Source organism: Scleropages formosus, chromosome 20, assembly GCF_900964775.1.
Source record: "Scleropages formosus chromosome 20, fSclFor1.1, whole genome shotgun sequence".
In the NCBI taxonomy this organism is placed as follows: Eukaryota; Metazoa; Chordata; class Actinopteri; order Osteoglossiformes; family Osteoglossidae; genus Scleropages; species Scleropages formosus.
This window is the reverse complement of record NC_041825.1, coordinates 21,218,767-21,233,779: the sequence shown is the minus strand read 5'-3', so window position 1 is coordinate 21,233,779 and position 15,013 is coordinate 21,218,767. Positions and strand designations below refer to the sequence as shown.

The following is a 15,013-nucleotide window of genomic DNA, read 5'->3' as shown; positions in this document are numbered from 1 at the left end:
GAGCAAGACCCGGTCCAACCCACTGTGCCACTGCACCCCCCCTTATAAACACATTTAATATTTTAATCCATACTTTACGTTTCGATTTAACACAAAAAAACAAAACGGGAAATTCGCGATGTAACGCACTCATTGCATTTTTCTGTGAGATGTGCGTTGCTTTGGAGAAAAGCGTCTCTAAAACAAATAAACGTAATAGTGAAGTAAAGGAAACTAGCTAGTATCCAAATTAGAAATGAATAAAATCGCGTCTGTAACATTGCAACTGACCAGTTCAGTATTTTGCAGTGCTGCGTGGCTTAGACAAAATGGAATATTTGCAATTGTTGGTTAAGAACTTAATCCACGGATGCCGAGCGGAATGCTGCCTGTTTTGTGTCAGCCAGTGCGCTGCTTTTTTTTTATGCTTCGCTTGTCACATGTAGTGATCTAACACATTCATTTCTTGCTCTTATAAACTGATACGAGGTTACTCAAAAAGCACTATGTGATTTTCTCATATTTTTAGCCCAGTAGACACTTTTTTATTCATCGGGTACGTTCTAATATTTTCCATAAATTCAGTGGTGTCTTCAACATGTGATTTTGTGAAAGCGACAGCGATCACTTTTGATTTTTACACTATATTTTAAAACAAATGTATTTCCGTTAAGATGGAACTATTTCCATTCAAGATACACAGGACAAGATGTTACATCCCATACGTATATTACAAGGACTATGCACAAGGTCCCAGTCCAACCGACCCGCCATGATGCCAAGCGTGAAGTCCTTCAATTCTACTGGGTAAAGAGTACAAGTAGAGATGAACTGGAACAAGAAAAACATTAAAGAAATGATCTATTGTATGAATTCCCCCAAGTAATGTTTACTGCTTAAAGTGTTTAGGTCAGAGTGAGTCGAGGTTCTATTTAATTTTTTTCCCACATGTCCAGTGTTCCCTACGCATGTTCCTCAGCCTTGAGCTTGTCTTTCCTGCAACTGGGATGAAAAGTGAGAGGGTGGAGGGGGGGGTTGTTTGAGAACACATTAATCATGAATATAAATCCCTCCAAGAACACAGAACAACATCCAGTATTGACAATATACATCTCCATGACGAAGAAGCTTAACTTCCAACCCTAACCAGCACAACCACAAGGTACCGGCATGGGTATATCATTGAGGTTCTCAAGTGGGCACCTACCTTTGTCTGTGTTTCTTTGAATTAGGCCCACGACACCTCCGAAAGGATCAACAGTGCAGTCTGGCATCCAAGACCATGCCCTTCACCCTCTACGAATACCGCAACTTCACACACTCGACTACCCCAATTAAACTACAGCTCCCTACATACCGAACCAACCATACCAACCAATGTCTACAACCACTTGTTCTGAGCAGGGTCGCGGCAAGCCGGAGCCTAACCCGGCAACACGGGGCGCAAGGCTGAGGGGGAGGGGATGGGATGGGACCCTGGACGGGATGCCAGTCCATACATACCTGCAAATGCATAATTTATATAGTTATATACACACACACACACACACACACACACACACACACACACACACACACACACACACACACACACATTTTCTGAACCACTTATCCCATTCGGGGTCACGGGGAGCCAGAGCCTAACCCAGCAACTCAGGGCGTAGGGGACACACCCAGGACAGGACGCCAGTCCATCGCAAGGCACGCCAAGCAGGACTCGAACCCCAGACCCACCGGAGAGCAGGACCCGGTCCAACCCACTGCGCCACCACGCCCCCCTCCTATAGTTATATAATTAAATAATTTATTTCAGTTTCCATTATACATGTGTGCATTATAACAACAGTTTTAGAGAGTTTTTAGAAACGAACACATGCATAATATATCTTGTTTTATGTAAGGAATAAATCATTCAGCAATTACATGTAAGGCCATTACTTGTTGTGCAGGATATATAAAAGCATGTTAAATAATCTTGTGTCAGAATGAAAAAATAACAATATAGCTCATGTTCATGTCAAGACTCTTTTGCATGTTTCCAATCATTATAATAACAAAAATTTTGGATATCCAGCCAAAGATTTCAATTACCAGTGCACCCGTGAACTGCAGTAAAAACTTTATTTGAGTTTGTATTACTGCAATTAAGAATAAATCATCACTCGGTCCATTGAAGGTGATATGAAAGTGTGAAATTATACCGCAACACTAAGGATTTGCTGTTGAGCACTTGCAGTGCTGTCAAATATCTGTAAATCTCAAACTTGAACGTATTTTATTTTTAACCTTAATAAATTTATTCAACACCACTAGTAAAAACCGCATGTAATTCTGCAAAACTGACCTGTTCGCTTGTTCCCATGCCAAGCTGCTTTTGTACTGGAACTGTGTTGATCGCTGTTGCTTTTCTTTTTCCTGTTTTGCATAATCAGAGAAAATCTGAAAGCGTGAAGTCCTTCAATTCTACTGGGTAAAGAGTACAAGTAGAGATGAACTGGAACAAGAAAAACATTAAAGAAATGATCTATTGTATGAATTCCCCCAAGTAATGTTTACTGCTTGAAGTGTTTAGGTCACAGTGAGTCGAGGTTCTAATTTTTTTCCCACATGTCCAGTGTTCCCTACGCATGTTCCTCAGCCTTGAGCTTGTCTTTCCTGCAACTGGGATGAAAAGTGAGAGGGTGGGGGGGGCGGTTGTTTGAGAACACATTAATCATGAATATAAATCCCTCCAAGAACACAGAGTGCAAAGAGAGGGAAAGACAAAGAAAGAGAATGTGAGGGAAGGATTTGGCTCAAAGCATGAAGCATCTGCATCTGCATTCCAGGTACTTCAAAAATTCTGTCCTAAGGACATCAGCAGTTTGTTCATTTCTTAGGATGGTATGAATTAATGATGAATCTGTGGTTTTCAGATCTTATCATTACCATAAGGTTCTGCCAGGAAAACTGGACTACGATTTCCAGCAGATCTAGTTTTGATCACATATAATGTGCTAACATTGTAAGCAGTGCTACACAGACATTTCGCAATGAATTTAATCGCTTGGTGCGATTAGTAAAAAAGGGGATACTATTGGAGATCTGAACTATAAACCATTTTAATCCATCCAATTTCAATAACCACTTGGCCTGAGCAGGGTCATGGTGAATCGGAGCCTATTCTGGAATGACTGGGTTCGAGGCCAAGGGGAAGAGGGGGAAGGTACCGTGCACTGGATCCCAGTCCATTGCGGAGCGGCTACACAGACACACGGTCACTTACCCATTCGTACACCAACGGCAATTTAGTGTCACCAATCCACCTGAACTGCATGTCTTTGGATTGTAAGAGGAAACCAGAGCACCCAGAAGAAACCCACACAGAGACGGGGAGAACAAACAGACTCCACACAGACTGAGCCAGCATCAAACCCATGTTATCTCGCACCACCCAGGCGCTGTGAGCCGAGCAAGATTACTCACTTTGCTCATATTTCTTGATTAAGTTCACAATTCAGATTTGTAATTAACATTTTAAAGTGTGCTAGGGCTGGAACTGCTTTTTCAAGACCCGCTCAGATGATGCCGAAAAAGGAAACACTCAATTCACCTTACTTGCTTAACCCTGTCTTGTCTACTCTACTCTGCACAGGTCCCAAAGCATTAGACCTTCCTGCTCCCTCTGCAATCATGACAACACCTTCTATCTATAGTAAGACCTGGATTTCAATTTTTTGTGAGTTGCTCAACATTCCTATTTCCTCATTTAGCCGACACTTCTCTCCAAAGCAGCTTGCAACAATTGACCCGGTTATACAGTTGAGTAATTTTTTAACTGAAACAATTTAGGGTAAGTTAATCAGGTTGTTGCTCAAGGCTACTAAAGCTGGAGGCAAGAACCAAACTTACAACCTTTGGGTGCAAAGACAGCAGCTCTAACCACTATCCTACCCATTTCCCCTAGACTACGCCCTGTGCTGACCATGCCGGACTACGGTGTGTCATCACAACACCTCGCTCAGTACCCTCTGGACAGTTACAGGTCACTGCACCATTGTGCAATCCACAAAGTGAAGACACTGCCTGGAAATGGATACTAATGTGGAAGGGAGACCTATTGAAAGAGCCTCTTTTATTTATAGCCCTATTTATAGACTTCTGAGGAGGCATGCTGTAGGAAATACTGAGCTAAATGTCAGCAAAAATATACGGAGCGCTAAAATATAATAGCAGTCTCCATCGCCAGCCCGTAAAAGCAGTATTTTGTTTCCCCGACACTCTCTCCGCACGGTGCGCAAACTGCAAACATGACAGTAAACCGGGGGAGCAAGTCAACACAGAAAAGAAGGGAAGAAGAACAGAAGACACGAAAAGGAAATAGAAACAAATTAAAGACTAATCTTTTTTTTTCCTTTACGTGAAGAAAAGTACATGAGTCACATATAGTTGGGAAGCCAGGCTTTTTCCATTTCTCCTTACCCAGGTTTTAGCCTCACATGGGAATTCAAGACAAGGTTATGAGCAAACAGATGCTATGAAGGAGATTGGAACACAGCGTAACCATGTGTCATCATAAACACCCCAAAGTGAATACCATTGATGATTTCCTGCTATATTAGTCTCAATGAATTATTTTAACATATTTGACACTGAGAATATTTTTACCACTTTGTTTAAAATAGGACCACACTGTTTAACATCATAGCTAAGAGACTATTTATGCCTGACGTAATAAAAGGTCACTTTGCTCCTGTAATTCATAGAACTTCATTTAACTTCTTGTCTTTTTTCTAAGGTTACCGAGTCTGATGTTTCCGTTACTTCACTGAGTAACAGAAAGGAAAAATATTTCCAATCTTGATATTCTTTAAATGTTCCACATCTTTAACTGAAAACCAAATGGTACAGATTAGCGTAGTAAGTCAGTGGTAGTGATGACTGAAAAATCATAGGATATTTTTAAATGGGGAAACATAATCTGCTATATCCTAAATATCCCTTCCGATATGACAAAAATATGACGCCTTGGCATGTCAGTAAACGAGGCTTAACATAGCTCGGTTCCAAGGCAACACGGCTTCTGAAATGGATAAACACATCGAGACATTATACTGCACAAAGCAACTTGAAATCAGAGCATATCTTTCCATATTTGTAATCACACACACACACCACTTCTCCCAAGCAGGGTCACAACAAGCCAGAGCCTGACTCAGCAACACAGAGGATAAGGCTGGGGAGTGAGGGGACACACCCAGGAGGGGTCACCAGTCCATCACAAGGTACCCCAAGCAGGGCTCAAACCCCAGACCCACCCGAGAGCAGGCCCAGGCCAAACCTGCTGCGCCACCACACCCACCTCTTAAAAAGCATTTTTTTCCAAAAGAAACAATAGCGGACATTAATCAGTTTTTTTCTCTGTCTCCATCTTCAGATTTCTGACAAATTCATGCAGCAGTTAATACGGTGCTTCAGGTTTTCCACGTACAGCCGTTGCGGACAATCGCATAATTTAGGCAGAGAATGAATAGCCAAAAATAAATTCCAGTTCTGGAAGCAATGATTAACAAGCTGCTGTAAGCATCCCTGCTGGCACTGTCTGGTCTTCAGATCCACCGGGTTTCCTGCACTTACCTTTTCTCAGGTTGGAACTCTGCTCAGATGACCTGTTATTCACTTTTGAGGGCTACAAAGAAATCAAAGCCCAACACAACCCTAACAGTCTTTCTCTTATTTAAACCACATCTCAAGGGGACAGATCAAGTAAGACATTTCTGAAGATTTCATGTCACGTCATGGTCAACAATCATCTGTCGCAAGCAGGGTCACAGTGAGCCAGAGCCTTACTCAGCAACACACGGTGCGGGGGACACACCCAGGACAGGAAACCAGTCCATCACAAAGCACCCCAAGCAGGACTTGAACCCTAGACCCACCCATCAAGCCCATCACATCTCCCTCTAAAGGATTCAAATAATCCTGCAAAATCTTTCTATATTTGTAATCTAGGTCAATACACACCCATTGAGCACCGCTTTAAGTATTTAATATTACAAATTAAGACACCTAGATGCCTGGGGTCATAACAGCTGCTCGGACTCTGTTGAATTTCCTCCGAGCAATGCGTTTCATGTGAATTGGTGACTAAGTTGCCCATATCGTGTGTGGATGAGTGTGTTACGTTACTCTGCTGTACAGTATAAATGGGTGAACGACTGCAGTAAGTTTAATGTAGTGCAGGTGGCATTATGCAATAATGGTGGAGCAGATAATGCAGGTGTCCTACTGCTAATGGGCTGTGCCTCCGGACATGGTTTTACATGAAGCTCCATCTATGTGAATTTTGCGTGTTTCCCCTGTGCTCGTGTGAGTTTTTTCTCCCAGTCCGAAGACATGTGTTTCAACTGAATCCTGACTGCAAAATTGGCTGTGATGGACCGGTGCCCCATCCGGCATTTACCCTGCCTCACCCTCTATACACCTGGGATATACTCCAGAGTAGCATGATCCTTCTATGGACAAGCTGTCATTCATAATGGTTGGATAATATTATGAAATAATGTTTCTCTAGTTATGAACTAGAGGTTGGTCGTTCCAGTGTCACTGCTAAAGAAGGAAGTAGTTCAACAGTCAAAAATATTGAATTGTACCCTGAAAGTCTCTGGTTCCAGCTTCTCTCATCACTGTAGTAGTCTTGACCACTCTATACACACACACTTTCTGAAACCACTTGCTCCAGACAGGGTCGCAGGGAGCCGGAGCCTAACACAGCAACACAGGGGGCACCCCCAGGAGCACTCGAACCCCAGACCGACCAGAGAGCAGGACTTGGTCAAACCCACTGCACCACCATACCCCTTGACCAATCTACTTACCTCGAATTACTCCAGTAAATATACCCATGTGTATATTTGGGTAAGCGCCGGATAAGTGAGTAAATATTTTGAGTACCATAATTTGCAACATATACTTTAACCATAACTGAGAATTTTGTACTGTAGATGCGTTCTGTGTTTAAGCTCACAGGAGCAAGAAGACGAGTGTCTGAGTGAGTCATGGAGGAAAGAAGGAGGACAGTTTATCGATTCAGAGGTTTTCCTGGAACAGAAGTCTGTTTCAGAGCTTCCTGTTACCAAGTCACTGAGTACAGAGAGAGACGGGCTTTTAAAGACCATCAGACAACCGTATCCCAAAGTACTGAGTCACATTACATACAAATTTGACCCTAAATCTCCACATCAGCAAACATGCATCAAACATGCTGTGCAGCAGAGCTTTATTGTCTTGAACAGACTGACTCTGCTGAGAATGATCTGTTCCTTGTGAAACACTGAGAGATACAGATCAGCTTTGCTACCTGCAGAGCAGCCATTTGTCTTGGCTTTTCCTTTAGTCTTTCCAAATTAGTCACACTAGTATCCTGATCCGGGGGGTGCGGTAGTGCAGGGGGTTGGTCCGGGTCCTACTCTCCAGTGGGTCTGGGGTTCAAGTCCTACTTGGGGTGCCTTGTGATGGACTGGTGTCCTGTCCTGGGTGTTTCCCCTCCAGCCTTACGCCCTGAGTTGCCGGGTTAGGCTCCGGTTTCCCGCGACCCTGTATGGGACAAGCAGTTTCAGGTGACGTACGTGTGTGAGTATCCTGACCTATTGTGAATTTTAACTGAGAAACATCGCAATGTTCATTGATGCTATAGTCATTTAACATTTGCCCATCACTGTCTGCAACACTGAATTTCCTGTTCCAGTTTCAATTACTCCAGTAATTGTACCAGCAAAATTGACATCATACAAGATTTGCTTTAATTATTGTGTGTCTGTCTATTTAAAGCTCTCCTACCCTGAGCTGTGCGCTGCTTCGGAGAAAATCAGCGGCTAAATGAATAAAGGAAAATGTTGGAGTTGCAAGGAAAAAATTCTGAACCCTTTGGAATTGGCTGAACTTCTGCATTAATTTCTCATAAAATGTGGTCTGATCTTCAACTAAATCACAATAGTAAACTCACACACACACACACACACACACTCTCTCTCCGTGACAGGGTGAGGAGTTCGGCCACCCAGGAGGAACTCAGAGTAGAGCCGCTACTCCTTCACATTGAGAGGAGCCAGTTGAGGTGGTTCGGGCATCTGATAAGGATGCCCCCTGGGCACCTCCCTTTGGGGGTATACCAGGCACGGCCAACTGGGACGAGGCCCCGAGGTCGGCCCAGGACCCGCCGGAGGGATTATATCTCACAGCTGGCCTGGGAACGGCTGGGGATCCCCCAGGTTGAGCTGGAGGAAGTTGCGGGGGACAGGGGCGGCTGGGCCCTTCTGCTCTTCCTGCTGCCACCGCAACCCTTTCAGGACAAGCGGGACAGAAGATGGATGGATGGATGTTTTAAATGATTTTTTCTTCTGCTTTAAATTATAAATAAATGCAGAAATTATTAGATTTGTTATTTGTACGGCTGTAATATAAAGGGTCTAGTCACTGTGCTATAAATAGAGTAATTTTTTTTTAAATTTCAGTGGGAAAGGGAGAGTGCCAGAATGCAACTCAGAGCGGGGGTACACACTTTCACAGGCTCTCACAGTCTCTCTCACACTGCTGAAAATTTCAAACATGCCCTCAATTTCATTTTCAATGTTCAAGACCAAAGCGCACGGGCCTGACCAGATATGGAAGCCTAGATACACGAAAAAGTGGATATCGGGAGACTGAAATTAGTGTATCATAAAAAAGGGAATTAGAGTATTATAAAAAGAATTCAGGGACCTCTGCTATTTGTTATTTTTTAATGAAAGAAAAAAAAATCCTGGCATTTTGTCGTAGAAAATGTTTTTCAGTTCCCTTCCAAACTGCTGTGAATGTAGTTTCTTGCCTTTTCACCTTAGCTTATGACACAACTAATGTCGCATCATTGAGAATGGAATGAATTTTACCTGCAGCTGTTTTCCTGCTGGCCAGACTCAATTAATATCAGGCCAGACATTAAATGTCCTTTATCTCATTTTCAGAGCACTTGCACCAAGAAAATGTATTGATTGCATCAGTATTTGTTTACCCAACATTCATTTTCAAAAGCACATTAGTGTAATTTATCCGAACGTTAATTCTTTGAGTGTTTGTGTCTTCAGTTGTTTTTTTAGAACTTCCCTAGACTCTCTTCACAGCTTTGATACTTTATGAATAAATAAATAAATGGCATATAACAGCACAGGGTAATAAACATACATCTCACTTGATTTCTGAGCCTGTTGACAAGAAACTTCTAGGAAATACTGTCCTCTGTCTTCTTCAATCTTTCGGATCACTTAATTCATTGGAATCGCTTCATGTCGCTGCCAAACGTTTCAAATATGTACAAGCATATGGTGACCAGCCTAGAGCTTACAGAGGACAACAGTAACATGGAGTTTGATCCATAACGTTGTCTTGATCGAGTCTATCAACCACACATCTCACAGCTTCAGAACAATAAATAACCATTGTTTACACCGGTGTTTCCATTAAATTATCCAGGTTAAGTACATGCCACGGTCAAGAGTATTATACTAGCATAACTCCTTGGACTTTATCTTGCAACCTCATAGTTACAAGCCTGTGTCCTTAACTATTACACTCCCTGCTACCACATCCAACATGGAATGATGCCAAATGCAGTCACCGGCTCAGAGGGACAAATCCAGCAAGAGCCGACCGAGCAGAAGATTGCAGAGGAGAGCAGTACATGGGGAAGACAGAGGCATCTTTTGCCCCTTAATGCACATGTCATGTTTGACTTTTTAGTTTTACCATCATTACATTTCGTATGCCTACTTTAAGTAGCTCAATAGCATCATTCAAGCTCAGTGCCCTGGTTTCCTTCCACAGTACAGATACACACACACACACACACACACACAATGTGTACAACTGCTTGACCAGAGCAGGGTTGTGGAAAACCAGAGCCTAACTCAGCAACACAGGGCGCAAGGGACACACCCCAAACAGGACATCAGTCTGCCGCAAGGCACCCCAGGGCACCCAGACCTGCCACACAGCAAGCCATGGCCGCACCCCTGCACCCCCCCCCAGGATACATATATTTCCTGGCTGAACAAAATACTATACATTTTAAAGGAAAACAAAACCAGTGAAGTGTAGCGCTCAGATTAAAACAAGTACACCTTCCGCAGCATCCAAATTAATTAGTTCCTAAAAACCCATCTATAAGGTGAATGTGATACTAAAAAAGCTGTTATTAGATTTTATTGCAAAAATTATAATACCTCCCCAGACCTGCACAAGTACGCTCAAAATTCAAACTTACCCAAACATTAAAGTTATTTTAATCTTTAAAAAAAAAACATCCTCCATTATCACAATAATGACCCATATTGCTAAGTTTCAAAATGTGCCAATACATAATATAAATTTTAACAGCTTATTTGTTGACTGATTAAGAAAGTCATGTGTGTAGCTCACATCATATAAATGAAACTTCAGTGTGGTGAAGGAAACACAACAGATGAAAGTGTGGGTACAGAGACAGGACTTTGGAAACCATTTAATATTAGAAAACAAGTTGAAAAATGGTTTTTACAGTAGTTAGAATGACATTTTATAGCTAACATCACCACCCACTTGTGTTAAGACACTTGAACTCTTGCGATGTAACAGTTTAATTATTCTTTCTATAGCAGAGGCCTTGCACAAGGCAACTTACATTGACAATCAAATCATTTTGTACATTAAACCTCATAACATTGCTTACCCATTTATACAGCATTGTACTGTATGCTTACTGTATCAATTCAGGGTAAATACCTTGAACAAGAATAATGAAGTAGGAGCAGAAATCAGACAAACTTTTAGTTCACGAGGTTCTCCTGCCTGATTTTCTTGCTTCTGCCACGAAGCCTCTCCAGCAGATACAGAACGCCTCTGCACAAGTTGTGCTAGATTCTCCATGTATCTTCCCTCATCATCTGGCTTCCCGTAGCTGTCCGTATCACGTTTCTAGACATAGCGTACAAGACAGGAAAAGGATCTGAACGTCTGAACGCTCTCAAAATTCAAAAGTCCAAAGGTTCTGGGTTTTGACTCCAGTGTGGTGGAATGAGTTCTCTCCCTCAGAACTGCTGAATCCTTCTCAACATTCAAGAAGGGTCTCAAAATACATGTCTTTCAGACCCACTTCGCTCCTGACTTTCTTTCTGCTCTACAAATATGCACTACGTTTTCTCTCACAAATACCTTTGTATTCCCTATCAATTCCATATGCAGCTACTTGTGTAATGTCTGCCAGCAGAAATGGTGATATCACACAAACTAACTGTACTTCCTAAATTGCCAGTCTGCACCTGTAGCTCTACATCTGTGAGTGGAATCTACTTTCGTTCACTCTGAGTGGAATGTCACTTTGGGGAAAAGTGTCTGCTAAATGAATAAATGTCAAAAAAGTAGATATAAGATGATACCTTTAACCAGGACACTATCCACTAGTTCTGACCAGTCTGTCTTTCCTTTTGCTAAAACTTGAAGCTTTTTGATTCCTCTTGGCCCTTGACGAAAACAAAGCAAACGGAAAGCTCAGAAAAGATCAGAAATCAATGAAAACAAGGGTGTGCAAGAACACAACACAGCATTTCATGTAAAGATAGTCTGTTCTCAGCATCCTCAGCCTGTACCTACAGCTCCCTGTGTGTTCATCTGCCTGGCCTAGTTATCAGATTTAACAGGTAGTGGATGACTTATTTGGTCAGTGCTGAGGAATTTCACTGTGGATCTGAAAAAAATCAAGGACTGAAAACGATGTACAACTGAGGTGAGGACCTTTATACAAGGATGAGCTGTTCAAATTCTTGAAGTCTGTATCAGTGAATGTTTATTTCATGAAGGATGGGTGCAGATCTTTTTTTTGCTAGCGAACATGATTTCTACTTCTGGATGAACAGTGCAGCGGGTAGGAAATTAGGTCACACCCTCAATCTCCCAGATTGATGGGTTACAGCCATTAAACCAATACAAGTCTCAATTTAAATTAAAGACTGGGAAGGCAAAAGAAAGATGGTTTCTGGAGTGATTAGTAAATGGAATTGTCAGTTTTTAAGTTTTAACTTGTTGCAGTTAGTTTTTTTTTTTTTTTTTTTTTAAACAAAGTTACAACGTTAGATGTTTTGTCACAAGCTGTAAAAATAAATACCATGAGTCCACCGATTGCGACCTCTTGCCTAGTCACTGCCTGGACCAGACAGGCCACGGAATGACACAAACAGGAACACATCTCAAAATATAGTTGCAATTCCAAAAGAGGAAACAGGACAAGGAACAGGAAACTTAAACTGGGATTTTTATTTTTAGCAAAATAAATCGGCCTCCTCTGAAGGGTTTCAAACAAAGAAAACAACATGCAGACATCAGGTCTCTTCTGTGATGGTCTGTACCAAGTTGTCATTCACAAAACCTTTGGATACACATTAGTACAAATCTGAATAAGCACTTTTATTTGCTGCTTGTGCACAGAGATTTGCTTTTACATTGTATTCTGGCATCTTTCAACAGTCCCCTGATGTTCAAGAACAGTATGCCACAACATCCCACGGACAATAATTTCATGACCTCTGGACAAGGATTTTGGGCAATTAATGCATGGACCTTGATTGACTAAAAACATGAAATCAGAAACAACTGCTTCAAGAAAAGCAAGCTCATGACAACGGGTAAAACTAAAATCATGACTGTAAAAGTGACTGTCCAGAAAGAAGGATGTTCAGTGAAACAAGAAATACATGATTTTTCACATATGGTATCAACCGCTGATAATCAGCATTTCAGAACCTAAAATTTCATTTTCATTTCCTCGAGTTGTGTTACAAATGCTCAACAACATTCCCTTTCCACCAAGCCTCGCATCTCTAGATCTCTCTTCTAATACTATTTTGTTCTTTTGGTTCCTGTAATGATAGTCCTGTGTCCACTGCTGTTAAGTAGTGTATGGTCCCAGTCTGTACCACATCTGGACAGTACACAGAGAGTAACTAAGTGAAAACTGTTTTAGAGTGAACTCCATTCACAACTGATTCCAGCTGAGTCACCTGCAACAAAAGTATTACACAGTTAAGACACAGCTGAAGGGGATCACTTAGAAGTATTTTAGCTTTGAATCTGTCTGCCAACCAACAGATTCTAATCAGGAACCACATGCCACTTACACAGAAGAAGAAAAAAGGCTCAGTAAGTGAAAATGACATCAGTACACTGCCTTCCTTAATAGCGTCCCTCAAAGGGTTGTCACGGGTTGACATGGTATATGACATAAATGGGCAAACTGATTCTGAAACAGCTTCTTTAGAGGAGATTGGAAATAAACATTGAGTCATTGTGGTCATAATGATGGAAGTAAGTGGAGCCTAAGGTGTTAAATCCCATACCTATAACCAGTCAAACACGTCAACAGCCTGATCACGTCAGCACATTCTACAGCACAGTGTGACATTAGAGCTGCAACCAGATTCCCTGACCCTAACATAACCCAGTGTACAAGAGTCAGCTTGGCACTGAATCAAAACTTTGACCTTCCAGCAAAACATAATTTATACCTTTAATCTTTTTTGCAGCAGGTGACTAATGGATGTAGTCTAAAATGCAGAACTTAGGTTTTTAGGTGTTTGTTGTTGTATATAGCCTGGAAACAGATAAGACTAACCTGCTCTATAAATGGCTAAATAACTGTAAAGAGTTGTTTAATACTGCAAGAAATAAAAATATAATCCAGAAAATGATTTTCTTGCTCCTGTCTTCAACCGGACAATGGAAACAAAAACTAAATTGAATTAGTAGTCTTCCACTGTCCAGCATTCATCTTCTGTCAGCACAGACTGTGAAGCCACAAGACATGGGAGAAATCCTGAAAAGTTGCCAAGTCTCAAAACTTATAAATATTTCAGTCCATATTAAAAATTGTGGTTAAAAATTGCCTATGACTGTCGCTGTGGAAAAGGGAACAGACATATCACAATGAGATGTACAAGAGATTATCCCACATCCCCATCCACCCTTTGAAAACCACACTCAAACTCCACTTTGACCTCTATAAATCTCCATGTGCTATTTGTCGGTGGTATTGCTTACCGCAATCGCAGCAATCCAAGGAGTGAAATCAAGGAAGATGTACACTATACCCGCAGCTGCAGTGTACTTTTGCAAATGAACACTTCTAACTGTAGTGCTGATTTATTAAAGCTGGCATGAGGTTTCACGATTAAACCCTACCCATTACCATGGGGCAGGAACAAAAGAGGCAGGAACAAAAAGAACGATCCTAACCAACAGCACTAACAACAATAATAATAAAATGTTTTATTTGTCCTCTGTGGTGTCCCTCAATATAGGTTCTTCCTGATCATTACAAAAATAAATAATAAATGATAGCTTGGAGTATCCCTAGAGTTTACAATGGTGATCACAAGGTAAAATATTAAGGCCTGTAGGTTCACCTCAAGGTCTACATTTTCAAATGCAGGAAATGCATTTCTTTCACTTGTCCGTGTAAAGCTGATACGCCATAGATCTTTCTCCAGGACCAAAGACCATCAACAAGCAAAATATGGAGATACTGTAACTGTACTTTTCATTTCATAACGTGTGTCAGATTTCAGCGTGAGGTTAATTGAGATAAATCTGATTTCACATTTAAGGCCCTGTAACTTACCACCATAAATGTTTCATTTAATTTCTTCAAATGTTCAGACATATGTAAGATAGGCCATGCCTTAGTTTATAGTACACATAAGTTATAATCACTATACAGATAAGCGCTGTTTGAGTCATGCACATACAACACAAGCAAAGCCACACAAAATTCCGGAAAAAAAAAAAAAATCTTCAGGACTATATATAGTGCTGTATATGTGTCATGTTTTATTGTGTATTATCTGCAACTTCTTTGGTCTTACCCAAAGAGCCAAACGTGAACTTTTTGGGAGTGAGCTCAAACATATTGCAAGGTTTGTAAATGAAGTCGTGTAAAGAGAAGGAGAAAGGGAAATATTTACAGAAGTGGCTTACATTCAGTGTGCCAAGACAG

General features: G+C 41.3%; 1 protein-coding gene across 2 annotated transcripts in view; it reads right to left on the bottom strand.

Moving 5' to 3' along the window:
* The window catches only part of ptger1a (prostaglandin E receptor 1a (subtype EP1)), a 43,494-nt gene extending 32,644 nt beyond the window's left edge, over window positions 1-10,850 (bottom strand). Inside the window, exon 1 of one of the 2 annotated variants that reach the window (XM_018761921.2) lies at window positions 10,753-10,850. The gene's annotated coding sequence lies outside the window, so the exon portion shown is untranslated. Of the gene's footprint in view, window positions 1-7,318; window positions 7,372-10,752 lie in introns of those variants that run through there. The other variant, XM_018761922.2, reaches the window with a different exon arrangement.
* Window positions 10,851-15,013: the final 4,163 nt, after the last annotated feature.